At 53.8% G+C, this 13,048-nt stretch overlaps 1 protein-coding gene across 2 annotated transcripts in view; it reads right to left on the bottom strand.

Annotated features, from left to right (window-relative positions):
* GTF2H4 (general transcription factor IIH subunit 4) overlaps nt 1-13,048 on the bottom strand; it is a 154,434-nt gene that overhangs the window by 70,830 nt on the left and 70,556 nt on the right. The window lies entirely within an intron of this gene.

Genomic DNA, 13,048 nt, shown 5'->3' with positions numbered 1-13,048 from the left:
AGGGGGCCGACTAGCCAAGGGAACTCACACCCTTGCGACTAGTCCCTGGCCTCATTAGCATGCAATAAACGATCTTTAGAAAAACTTTTCTAAAGATCTGTTTATTTATGCTAGTGTATACAGGGACTGCTAGGCAGAGATTACTAATATGCACCCAGAACTGCTCGTGGTTCTGAGTGCATATTGCATCTGACAGGTTCCTTTTAACCAGTTAAAACGCATAGTCAGTCTCTGATAACAAGATTTAACATGCACTGGCATGAGTGGCGTCATTATCCACTCCCATCATCGCGCCCGTGACGTAATCACGCAACGCCAATGGGTTGTCATGACAACCAGGGGTCAGCTGATGACCCATATCTGTCAATATGATCATATGATGAACGCTGGCTGCAAGCCAACATTTATAGGAGATCGTGATTTCTGCTATACAGAGTAGTACTGATGCCGAGTCTTATTAGGGCAGCATGAGTTTTATTAGGATAGCCGAACAGATGGGTCTGGCTATCTACCTCCGCTCAGGGGTATGTCTGATATCTTGAAATGGTGTCTGTCTGTTTGACACATGGTCAGTGTGTGGAGGTGGTGATACCTCCAGAAGGAACCTCTGAGAGGGGGGTTGTTGTATACTGACTGGGGTCAGTGAGTGGAGACTGAAATACCTCCACTGGGATATTTCTGAGGAGAAGCTGCATCTGAATCTGTGAGGGCGTACTGCAAGTTAAATGGACTATAATACCGTGTTTTTTGTTCCTGGGAAGCCGAAGGAAGGCTTGTGTTAGGTTAAAAAGAGTATGGTTTATGTGAGGCTGAAGAAACCAACTTTTAAACATGGAAAGTTCCTGTTGTTACCTCATGGAGCAAGCAGAGTGAGTAACCCCATCACAGACTGCTAGAGATAAGAGCCTCAGCGAAAAAGAAAACGTAAAATCTGTTGTCTACCTTATTGAGATGAGGTTTTATGAACTGCGTCGATATGACAGAAAAGTTATATTCTCAGAAATGTGATGACATGGCTAATGCATAGATATTGGCCGCCAGATACATGACAATATCTATACCCTGTCTCCTATCAATGAACAACATGTGTACACAAAAAACAGGGGCGGGTGCTGGGTCTCCCAATTGGAGCTAGAAGAAAAGGAATTTACGGTAAGTAAACAAAATTCCCTTCTTCTTTGTCGCTCCATTGGGAGACCCAGACAATTGGGACGTCCAAAAGCAGTCCCTGGGTGGGTAAATGATACCTCATAATAGAGCCGCAACCGGCTCCGTCCTACAGGTGGGCAACCGCCGCCTGAAGGACTCGCCTACCTAGGCTGGCATCTGCCGAAGCATAGGTATGCACCTGATAGTGTTTCGTGAAAGTGTGCAGGCTCGACCAGGTAGCCGCCTGACACACCTGCTGAGCCGTAGCCTGGTGCCGCAAAGCCCAGGATGCTCCCACGGCCCTGGTAGAATGGGCCTTCAGCCCTGAGGGAACCGGAAGCCCGGAGGAACGATAACCCTCGAGAATTGGTTCCTTGATCCACCGAGCCAGGGTTGATTTGGAAGCTTGTGTCCCTTTACGCTGGCCAGCGACAAGGACAAAGAGTGCATCCGAGCGGCGCAGGGGTGCCGTACGAGAAATGTAGAATCTGAGTGCTCTCACCAGATCTAACAAGTGCAAATCCTTTTCACATTGGTGAACTGGATGAGGACAAAAAGAGGGTAAGGAGATATCCTGATTGAGATGAAAGGGGGATACCACCTTAGGGAGAAAGTCCGGAACCGGACGCAGAACCACCTTGTCCTGGTGAAACACCAGGAAGGGGGCTTTGCATGACAGCGCTGCTAGCTCAGACACTCTCCGAAGCGAAGTGACTGCTACTAGGAAAACCACCTTCTGCGAAAGGCGTGAGAGAGAGATATCCCTCATTGGCTCGAACGGTGGTTTCTGAAGAACCATCAGCACCCTGTTCAGATCCCAGGGTTCTAACGGACGCTTGTAAGGAGGTACGATGTGACAAACCCCCTGCAGGAACGTGCGTACCTGTGGAAGTCTGGCTAGGCGCTTCTGAAAAAAGACAGAGAGCGCAGAGACTTGTCCCTTAAGGGAGCCTAGTGACAAACCCTTTTCTAATCCGGATTGAAGGAAGGACAGAAAAGTGGGCAAGGTAAACGGCCAGGGAGAAACACCCTGAGCAGAGCACCACGACAGGAATATTTTCCACGTCCTGTGGTAGATCTTGGCGGACGTTGGTTTCCTAGCCTGTCTCATGGTGGCAATGACCTCTTGAGATAATCCTGAAGACGCTAGGATCCAGGACTCAATGGCCACACAGTCAGGTTCAGGGCCGCAGAATTCAGATGGAAAAACGGCCCTTGAGACAGCAAGTCTGGTCGGTCTGGTAGTGCCCACGGTTGGCCGACCGTGAGATGCCACAGATCCGGGTACCACGACCTCCTCGGCCAGTCTGGAGCGACGAGGATGGCGCGGCGGCAGTCGGCCCTGATCTTACGTAACACTCTGGGCAACAGTGCCAGAGGAGGAAACACATAAGGGAGTTGAAACTGCGACCAATCCTGAACTAAGGCGTCTGCCGCCAGAGCTCTGTGGTCTTGAGACCGTGCCATGAACATCGGGACCTTGTTGTTGTGCCGGGACGCCATTAGGTCGACGTCCGGCATGCCCCAGCGGCAACAGATCTCCTGAAACACGTCCGGGTGAAGGGACCATTCCCCTGCGTCCATGCCCTGGCGACTGAGAAAGTCTGCTTCCCAGTTTTCTACGCCCGGGATGTGAACTGCGGATATGGTGGAGGCTGTGGCTTCCACCCACAGCAGAATCCGCCGAACTTCCTGGAAGGCTTGCCGACTGCGTGTCCCGCCTTGGTGGTTGATGTATGCCACCGCTGTGGAGTTGTCCGACTGAATTCGGATCTGTTTGCCTTCCAGCCACGGCTGGAACGCCTTTAGGGCAAGATACACTGCCCTTATCTCCAGAACATTGATCTGAAGGGAGGACTCTGTCTGAGTCCAAGTCCCCTGAGCCCTGTGGTGGAGAAAGACCGCTCCCCACCCTGACAGGCTCGCGTCCGTCGTGACCACAGCCCAGGAAGGATTTCCCCTTCGACAGAGAAGTGGGAAGAAGCCACCACTGAAGGGAAGCTTTGGCTGCCCGAGAAAGGGAGACGTTCCTGTCGAGGGACGTCGACTTCCTGTCCCATTTGCGGAGAATGTCCCATTGAAGTGGGCGCAGATGAAACTGCGCAAAAGGAACTGCCTCCATTGCTGCCACCATCTTCCCTAGGAAGTGCATGAGGCGCCTCAGGGGGTGTGACTGACCATGAAGGAGAGATTGCACCCCTGTCTGTAGTGAACGCTGTTTGTTCAGCGGAAGCTTCACTATCGCTGAGAGAGTATGAAACTCCATGCCAAGATATGTCAGTGATTGGGCCGGTGTCAGATTTGACTTTGGAAAATTGATGATCCACCCGAAACTCTGGAGAGTTTCCAGAGCAATGTTCAGGCTGTGTTGGCATGCCCCTTGAGAGGGTGCCTTGACAAGTAGATCGTCTAAGTAAGGGATCATCGAGTGTCCCTGAGAGTGTAGGATTGCCACCACTGTTGCCATGACCTTGGTGAAGACCCGTGGGGCTGTTGCCAGGCCAAAAGGTAGTGCCACGAACTGAAGGTGTTCGTCCCCTATGGCGAAGCGCAGGAAGCGCTGATGCTCTGGTGCAATCGGTACGTGGAGATAAGCATCTTTGATGTCTATTGATGCCAGGAAATCTCCTTGGGACATTGAGGCGATGACGGAGCGGAGCGATTCCATCCGGAACCGCCTGGTTTTCACATGCTTGTTGAGCAGCTTTAGGTCCAGAACGGGACGGAAAGATCCGTCCTTTTTTGGCACCACGAACAAGTTGGAGTAAAAACCGTGACCCCGTTGCTGAAGAGGAACCGGGATCACCACTCCTTCCGCCTTCAGGGTGCCCACCGCCTGCATAAGAGCCTCGGCTCTGTCGGGGGGTGGAGATGTTCTGAAGAAACGAGTCGGAGGACGAGAGTTGAACTCTATCCTGTAACCGTGAGATAGAATGTCTCTCACCCATCGGTCTTTTACTTGTGGCAGCCAGGCGTCGCAAAAGCGGGAGAGCCTGCCACCGACCGAGGATGCGGTTTGAGGAGGCCGAAAGTCATGAGGAGGCCGCTTTGGGAGCGGTTACTCCGGCGGTCTTTTTAGGACGTGACTTAGACCGCCATGCATCGGAGTTCCTCTGATCTTTCTGAGGCCTTTTGGACGAGGAAAATTGAGATCTGCCCGCGGTCCGAAAGGACCGAAACCTCGATTGTACCTTCCGTGGTTGAGGTCTGTTTGGTTTGGACTGGGGTAAGGATGAATCCTTTCCCTTGGATTGTTTAATGATTTCATCCAATCGCTCACCAAACAAGCGGTCGCCAGCCAATGGCAAACCGGTTAAGAACTTTTTGGAAGCAGAGTCCGCCTTCCATTCACGTAGCCACATGGCCCTGCGGAGTACCACCGAGTTGGCGGATGCCACCGCCGTACGGCTCGCAGAGTCCAGGATAGCATTAATGGCGTAGGACGCAAACGCCGACGCCTGATTGGTTAAGGACACCACTTGCGGGGCAGATGTACGTGTTACTGCATGAATCTGCGCCTGACAAGCTGAGATAGCTTGGAGTGCCCATACGGCAGCGAATGCTGGGGCAAAAGACGCGCCTATAGCTTCATAGATGGATTTCAACCATAGTTCCATCTGTCTGTCAGTGGCATCTTTGAGTGAAGCCCCATCTTCCACTGCAACTATGGATCTAGCCGCCAGTCTGGAGATTGGAGGATCCACCTTAGGACACTGAGTCCAGCCCTTGACAACCTCGGGGGGGGGAAGGGATAACGTGTGTCCTTAAGGCGCTTGGAAAAACGCTTGTCTGGACAGTCTCGGTTTTTCTGGATTGCCTCTCTGAAGTCAGAGTGATCCAGAAACATATTTAATGTACGCTTTGGAAACCTGAAACGGAATTTCTCCTGAGAAGCAGACTCCTCAATTGGAGGAGCTGGGGGAGAAATATCCAACACCTGATTGATGGTCGCTATAAGGTCATTCACTACTGCGTCACCTTCAGGTGTATCTAGGTTGAGAGCGGCTTCAGGATCAGAATCCTGATCTGATACCTCCGCTTCATCCTCCAGAGAGTCCCCCTGCTGGGACCCTGAACAGTGTGATGAAGTGGAGGGAATTTCCCAGCGACCCCGCTTGGGCGGCCTGGGACTGCGGTCCGTGTCAGAGACCTCACCCTGGGACCTATGGGTTACCCCCGGGGCACTTTGCTGTTCCAATTGAGGGGGACCAGGGGTCAAGGATTGGATAGAGCCCGGGGCCTGAATCACCGGTCTGGACTGCAATGCTTCCAGTATTTTAGCAGACCATTTATCCATAGTCTCAGACAGTTTGTCAGCAAAGGCTGCAAACTCCGTCCCTCTCACCTGGACAGTGGTAGCAGGTGGATCCACCTGGGCCACCTGTAGCAGAGGCTCCGGCTGAGTAAGTGCCACAGGGGCCGAGCATTGCACACAATGAGGGTCAGTGGAACCTGCCGGTAGTACAGCTGTACATGAGGTACAGGTTGCAAAGTACGCCTGTGCTTTGGCACCCTTGCTTTTTGCAGATGACATGTTGTCTCCTCTGAGAACAACCAGGAGGGTATATAGCCAAAAATCAACAGAGCGACCGTACAGTGCAATGTATAGCCTATAAGCCTATATATATATATATATATATACACACTTCGGTACTCAGTGGGGCCAGCACCACAGGTGCTGCTTACCGACCGCTCAGAGCGGTTGTGTGGTCACCAGATTCCCTGCCTGGGTCTCCCTGTGTTGTCTCTCCTCTCCAGCGTCTGAATCGCTGACAGGAATGGCTGCCGGCGTTCTGTGGGGAGGAGACCGTGGGCGTGCCCAAGAAAAGTGCGGGAATCCAGTGCCCCACTGTACTGAGTGAGGAGGGAGGAGGATACTAATGTATGCTCCAGCCCTCCGCTGACGATCCGTGCAGCGTCCCGCCCCTCCCCTGACTGGCAGGCCTGTGGGCGGGAATAAACGACACTAGGCCGCAGAAGCCGGGGACTAAAGTTATAAGCGCGGCCGGCAATAAGCGCGGCCGCGCGGTAGTCCCCCGGCGCACTAACACCTCCAGCAGTGCTGGAAAGTGTCTGGCACAAGCGCTCCATGTCCGGCGCACTAACACACCCAGCAGTGCTGGAAAGTGTCTGGCACAAGCGCTCCATGCCCGGCGCACTAACACACCCAGCAGTGCTGTAATGTGTATGGCACCAGCGCTCCATGCGCGGTCCCCACGGGGACACAGAGTACCTCATAGTAGCAGGGCCTTGTCCCTGACGATACTCAGCTCCTATCCTGCAGATTCCCAGGGGCTGCGGAGGGAGCACGGTCCCAGTGCCTGGAGACCGATCCGGGTCCCACTTCACCCAGAGCCCATTAAGGGATGGGGAAGGAAAGAAGGGAATTTTGTTTACTTACCGTAAATTCCTTTTCTTCTAGCTCCAATTGGGAGACCCAGACAATTGACAATTGGGTGTATAGGCTATGCCTCCGGAGGCCGCACAAAGTATTACACTTAAAAGTGTTAAGCCCCTCCCCTTCTGCCTATACACCCCCCGTGCTCCCACGGGCTCCTCAGTTTTGGTGCAAAAGCAAGAAGGAGGAAAAAGAATTATAAACTGGTTTAAAGTAACTTCAATCCGAAGGAATATCAGAGAACTGAAACCATTCAACATGAACAACATGTGTACACAAAAAAACAGGGGCGGGCGCTGGGTCTCCCAATTGGAGCTAGAAGAAAAGGAATTTACGGTAAGTAAACAAAATTCCCTTCTTCTTTGTCGCTCCATTGGGAGACTCAGACAATTGGGACGTCCAAAAGCAGTCCCTGGGTGGGTAAAATAATACCTCGTAAGAGAGCCGTAAAACGGCCTCTTCCTACAGGTGGGCAACCGCCGCCTGAAGGACTCGTCTACCTAGGCTGGCATCCGCCGAAGCATAGGTATGCACCTGATAGTGTTTCGTGAAAGTGTGCAGGCTCGACCAGGTAGCCGCCTGACACACCTGCTGAGCCGTAGCCTGGTGCCTCAAAGCCCAGGACGCGCCCACGGCTCTGGTAGAATGGGCCTTCAGCCCTGAGGGAACCGGAAGCCCAGCCGAACGGTAGGCTTCGAGAATTGGCTCCTTGATCCACCGAGCCAAGGTTGATTTGGAAGCCTGTGACCCTTTACGCTGGCCAGCGACAAGGACAAAGAGTGCATCCGAGCGGCGCAGGGGCGCCGTACGAGAAATGTAGAGTCTGAGTGCTCTCACCAGATCTAACAAGTGCAAATCCTTTTCACATTGGTGAACTGGATGAGGACAAAAAGAAGGTAAGGAGATATCCTGATTGAGATGAAAGGGGGATACCACCTTAGGGAGAAATTCCGGAACCGGACGCAGAACCACCTTGTCCTGGTGAAAAACCAGGAAAGGGGCTTTGCATGACAGCGCTGCTAGCTCAGACACTCTCCGAAGTGAAGTGACTGCTACTAGAAAAACCACTTTCTGCGAAAGGCGTGAGAGAGAAATATCTCTCATTGGCTCGAATGGTGGTTTCTGAAGAACCATCAGCACCCTGTTCAGATCCCAGGGTTCTAACGGCCGCTTGTAAGGAGGAACGATGTGACAAACCCCCTGCAGGAACGTGCGTACCTGTGGAAGTCTGGCTAGGCGCTTCTGGAAAAACACAGAGAGCGCTGAGACTTGTCCCTTAAGGGAGCCGAGCGACAAACCCTTTTCCAGTCCAGATTGAAGGAAGGACAGAAAAGTGGGCAAGGCAAAAGGCCAGGGAGAAAAACCCTGAGCAGAGCACCACGACAGGAAAATTTTCCACGTCCTGTGGTAGATCTTGGCGGACGTTGGTTTCCTAGCCTGTCTCATAGTGGCAATGACGTCTTGAGATAACCCTGAAGACGCTAGGATCCAGGACTCAATGGCCACACAGTCAGGTTGAGGGCCGCAGAATTCAGATGGAAAAACGGCCCTTGAGATAGCAAGTCTGGTCGGTCTGGTAGTGCCCACGGTTGGCCGACCGTGAGATGCCACAGATCCGGGTACCACGACCGCCTCGGCCCGTCTGGAGCGACGAGGATGACGCGGCGGCAGTCGGCCCTGATCTTGCGTAACACTCTGGGCAACAGTGCCAGCGGAGGAAACACATAAGGGAGCTGAAACTGCGACCAATCCTGAACTAAGGCGTCTGCCGCCAGAGCTCTGGGATCTTGAGACCGTGCCATGAACGTCGGTACCTTGTTGTTGTGCCGGGACGCCATGAGGTCGACGTCCGGCACCCCCCAGTGGCAACAGATCTCCTGAAACACGTCCGGGTGAAGGGACCATTCCCCTGCGTCCATGCCCTGGCGACTGAGATAATCTGCTTCCCAGTTTTCCACGCCTGGAATGTGAACTGCAGAGATGGTGGAGGCCGTGGCTTCCACCCACATCAAAATCGGCCGGACTTCCTGGAAGGCTTGCCGACTGCGTGTGCCGCCTTGGTGGTTGATGTATGCCACCGCTGTGGAATTGTCCGACTGAATTCTGATCTGCTTGCCTTCCAGCCACTGCTGGAACGCTTTCAGGGCAAGATACACTGCCCGTATTTCCAGAACATTGATCTGAAGCGAGGACTCTTGCTGGGTCCACGTACCCTGAGCCCTGTGGTGGAGAAAAACCGCTCCCCACCCTGACAGACTCGCGTCCGTCGTGACCACCTCCCAGGATGGGGGTAGGAAGGATTTCCCCTTCGATAATGAAGTGGGAAGAAGCCACCACCGAAGGGAAGCTTTGGTCGCCTGAGAGAGGGAGACGTTCCTGTCGAGGGACGTCGGCTTCCTGTCCCATTTGCGTAGGATGTCCCATTGAAGAGGACACAGGTGAAACTGCGCGAAAGGAACTGCCTCCATTGCTGCCACCATCTTCCCCAGGAAGTGCATGAGGCGCCTCAAGGGGTGTGACTGGCCTTGAAGGAGAAATTGTACCCCTGTCTGTAGTGACCGCTGCTTGATCAGCGGAAGCTTCACTATCGCTGAGAGGGTATGAAACTCCATGCCAAGGTATGTGAGCGATTGGGCCGGTGTCAGATTTGACTTTGGAAAATTGATGATCCACCCGAAACTCTGGAGAGTCTCCAGGGTAGCGTCGAGGCTGTGTTGGCATGCCTCTTGAGAGGGTGCCTTGATCAGGAGATCGTCCAAGTAAGGGATCACCGAGTGACCCTGAGAGTGGAGGACCGCTACTACAGTAGCCATAACCTTGGTGAAAACCCGTGGGGCTGTTGCCAGGCCGAACGGCAGTGCCACGAACTGCAGGTGTTCGTTTTCTATGGCGAAGCGCAAGAAGCGCTGGTGCTCTGGAGCAATCGGTACGTGGAGATAAGCATCTTTGATATCGATCGATGCAAGGAAATCTCCTTGGGACATTGAGGCGATGACGGAGCGGAGGGATTCCATCCGGAACCGCCTGGTCTTTACGTGTTTGTTGAGAAATTTCAGGTCCAGGACAGGACGGAAAGACCCGTCCTTCTTTGGGACCACAAACAAGTTGGAGTAAAAACCGTGGCCCTGTTGCTGAAGAGGAACAGGGACCACCACTCCTTCTGCCTTCAGAGTGCCCAGCGCCTGCAGAAGAGCCTCGGCTCGCTCGGGAGGCGGGGATGACCTGAAGAATCGAGTCGGGGGACGAGAGGTGAACTCTATCTTGTAACCGTGAGACAGAATGTCTCTCACCCAACGGTCTTTTACCCGTGGCAGCCAGGCGTCGCAAAAGCGGGAGAGCCTGCCACCGACCGAAGATGCGGAGTGAGGAGGCCGAAAATCATGAGGAAGCCGCTTTGGTAGCGGCACCTCCGGTGGCCTTTTTAGGACGTGACTTAGACCGCCATGCGTCAGAGTTCCTTTGATCTTTCTGAGGCCTTTTGGACGAGGAGAATTGGGACCTGCCCGCGCCCCGAAAGGACCGAAACCTCGACTGCCCCTTCCTCTGTTGGGGTATGTTCGGTTTGGGCTGGGGTAAGGATGTATCCTTTCCCTTGGATTGTTTGATGATTTCATCCAAACGCTCGCCAAACAATCGGTCGCCAGAAATTGGCAAACTGGTTAAGCGCTTTTTGGAAACAGAATCTGCCTTCCATTCCCGTAGCCACAAGGCCCTGCGGAGTACCACCGAATTGGCGGCTGCAACCGCCGTACGGCTCGCAGAGTCCAGGACAGCATTAATAGCGTAAGACGCAAATGCCGACGTCTGAGTGGTTATGGACGCCACCTGTGGCGCGGACATGCGTGTGGCTGCGTCAATTTGCGCTTGACCTGCTGAGATAGCTTGTAGCGCCCATACGGCTGCGAACGCTGGGGCAAAAGAAGCGCCGATAGCTTCATAGATGGATTTCAACCAGAGCTCCATCTGCCTGTCAGTGGCATCTTTGAGTGAAGCCCCATCTTCCACTGCAAGTATGGATCTAGCTGCCAGTCTGGAGATTGGAGGATCCACTTTGGGACACTGAGCCCAACTTTTGACCACGTCAGGGGGAAAAGGATAACGTGTATCCTTAAGGCGCTTAGAAAAACGCTTATCTGGACAAGCATGGTGATTCTGGACTGCCTCTCTGAAATCAGAGTGGTCCAGAAACATACTCGGTGTACGCTTGGGAAACCTGAAACGGAATTTCTCCTGCTGAGAAGCTGACTCCTCCACCGGAGGAGCTGAGGGAGAAATATCCAACATACGATTGATGGACGCAATAAGGTCGTTCACTATGGCGTCCCCGTCCGGAGTATCAAGATTGAGAGCGGCCTCAGGATCAGAATCCTGATCAGCTGTCTCCGCATCATCAACCAGAGATTCCCCCCTCTGAGACCCTGCACAATATGATGATGTCGAGGGAAAATCTAAGCGAGCTCGCTTAGTCGGTCTGGGGCTGGGGTCTGTGTCAGAACCCTCAGCCTGGGATCCATGAGATACCCCGGGAGGACATTGTTGGTCCAGCTGAGGTGGGCCAGGGAACAAAGATTCAACAGAGTCCCTGTGCTGAGATACCGGCCTGGACTGCAAGGCTTCTAGTATCTTAGCCATAGTCTCAGAGAGTTTTGCAAACTCCGTCCCCGTCACCTGAACAGTGTTAGCAGGTGGCTCCCCCTGGGCCCCTCTTAGCAGAGGCTCCGGCTGAGTAAGTGCCACAGGGGCCGAACAGTGCACACAATGAGGGTCAGTGGAACCTGCCGGTAGCGGGGTCGTACATGCGGCGCAGGCAACATAATAAGCCTGTGTTTTGGCACCCCTGCCTTTCGTGGGTGCCATGCTATTATCTTCCCTGAGTAACACAATAGGGTATATAGCCAGAAATCAACTGTGCACCATACAGTGTAAAACATATATACCATAAACATATAATGTTACACTACTGCACAATGGGGCTAGCACCACAGGTGCTGCTTACCACCCGCCTAAAGCGGTTGTGAGGCCACCAGAGTCCCTGCCTGGGTCTCCCAGACTTTGTCCCCCTCTGCTGCGTCCGAGGAGCTGACAGGAATGGCTGCCGGCGTCCTGAGGAGAGGAGGGAGCCGTGGGCGTGACCCAGAAAGAGCGGGAACTGGTGCCCGCACTGTGCACAGTGAGAGGGGTGGAGTATGCAAAGCATGCTCCAGCCCTCAGTGCTGCTCGTTCTGTGCAGCGTCCCGCCCTTCCCCTGCCTGTCAGGGCTGTGGGCGGGAGGAAAGGAAACTAGGCCGCAAAAAGCCGGGGACTCTAGTAATAAACACGGCCGCCGTAAAAGCGCGGCCGGCGTGAAAGTCCCCGGCGCACTACAAGTCCCAGCCGCGCCGCATTGTTTCCATGGCCGCGGCGGTCAGTGCGGCAGTCCCTATACATAAACACACTCAGCAACGCTGAGTGTGTAATGGCACATATTAACCCGGTCAGCGCCGTGGTCCCCGGTGCACTAGCACACCCAGCAAAGCTGGAGTGTTGCTGTGCGCTGTCCCCACAGGGATACAGAGTACCTCCAAGTAGCAGGGCCATGTCCCTGAACGATACCCGGCTCCTATCCAGCAGGCTCCACAGGAGTTGTGGATGAAGCACGGTCTCAGTGCCTGGAGACCGATAGGATCCCACTTCACCCAGAGCCCTGAGGGGGATGGGGAAGGAAAACAGCATGTGGGCTCCAGCCTCCGAACCCGCAATGGATACCTCAACCTTACAACACCACCGACAAGAGTGGGGTGAGAAGGGAGCATGCTGGGGGCTCTATATGGGCCCACTTTTCTTCCATCCGACATGGTCAGCAGCTGCTGCTGACCAATCTGTGGAGCTGTGCGTGCGTGTCTGACCTCCTTCGCACAAAGCAAAAAACTGAGGAGCCCGTGGGAGCACGGGGGGTGTATAGGCAGAAGGGGAGGGGCTTAACACTTTTAAGTGTAATACTTTGTGCGGCCTCCGGAGGCATAGCCTATACACCCAATTGTCAATTGTCTGGGTCTCCCAATGGAGCGACAAAGAAACAGCATGTGGCTCCTGCCTGTGTACCCGCAATGGGTACCTCCACCTTAACAACACCGCCGACAAAGTGGGGTGAGAAGGGAGCATGCTGGGGGCCCTGTTATGGGCCCTCTTTTCTTCCATCCGACCTAGTCAGCAGCTGCTGCTGACCAAGCTGTGGAGCTATGCGTGGATGTCTGCCTCCTTCGCACAAAGCATAAAAACTGAGGAGCCCGTGAGCACGGGGGGTGTATAGGCAGAAGGGGAGGGGCTTTACACTTTTAGTGTAATACTTTGTGTGGCCTCCGGAGGCATAGCTATACACCCAATTGTCTGGGTCTCCCAATGGAGCGACAAAGAAATCATGATAGGAAAGATGACGGTAATATCTCCCACCTGGGTCCCTCCAGGGGCTAAGATATCGTAACTGTTGGTAATCTCATAATTTTCTGAGACCAAGTCATACCC

The sequence above is a fragment of the Anomaloglossus baeobatrachus genome, chromosome 2, assembly GCF_048569485.1.
Source record: "Anomaloglossus baeobatrachus isolate aAnoBae1 chromosome 2, aAnoBae1.hap1, whole genome shotgun sequence".
Classification (NCBI taxonomy): domain Eukaryota; kingdom Metazoa; phylum Chordata; class Amphibia; order Anura; family Aromobatidae; genus Anomaloglossus; species Anomaloglossus baeobatrachus.
This window is presented reverse-complemented; position numbering and strand designations above follow the sequence as displayed.